We start from the raw sequence: 579 nt of genomic DNA on the forward strand, positions 1-579 counted from the left end.
TCCGCTTATATGCGGAGGCTGCGGAGCGTTGTGTAAGGAGGAGCGGCAGGGAGCGGAGGGGAATTAAGCAGGATCACGTTTCTCCTCTGTGAGCTGAAGAGGTTAGTGACTATTACTTAATCCCTGCTAGTTGTAATTAGGATTTGGAAGCACCGCTTTCGCCTGCTGCCCCCACTCCACACTTCCCAGGACTGCTTACCACCAGCGTTTCCCCCTCGGTGGTGAAGGAGTGGGGGAGTCCGGCAAGTCATGTTGTCCTGGCTGCTCCACAGACTCCCACCGCACTACAGGGGACAGGCCAGCACTCGGGGAGGGGGGAACACGGAGAAAGGAAAAAAAGAACAACCCTTTGTTTGGAAGAATGTCCAAGGTGCAGCGAAGCAGAGTATTAGCTTGTGAGTGATGTGGAAGTAGGCAAGTAGCATCATTGGTGGCCAGCGCACTGTATGGTGAGAGTGTGAAGAGTCATTTAAGACCTTTCCTACAGAGCGGTTTCTGGGCTTGGATTTAGAAGTGCTGAGTTTCCTCCAAATTCTGTTAAAAGCCATGTTTACTGGAGGTGTTTGACACCCACCCACC

The 579-nt window shown here is 52.5% G+C and overlaps 1 protein-coding gene across 1 annotated transcript in view; it reads left to right on the forward strand.

Annotated features, from left to right (window-relative positions):
* Nucleotides 1-17: 17 nt before the first annotated feature.
* The window catches only part of BLVRA (biliverdin reductase A), a 30,954-nt gene continuing 30,392 nt past the window's right edge, over nt 18-579 (forward strand). The window contains exon 1 of the mRNA XM_010132849.1: nt 18-101. The gene's annotated coding sequence lies outside the window, so the exon portion shown is untranslated. The remainder of the gene's footprint in view (nt 102-579) is intronic.

Source organism: Buceros rhinoceros, unplaced genomic scaffold (genome assembly GCF_000710305.1).
Source record: "Buceros rhinoceros silvestris isolate BGI_N320 unplaced genomic scaffold, ASM71030v1 scaffold11083, whole genome shotgun sequence".
Taxonomy (NCBI): Eukaryota; Metazoa; Chordata; class Aves; order Bucerotiformes; family Bucerotidae; genus Buceros; species Buceros rhinoceros.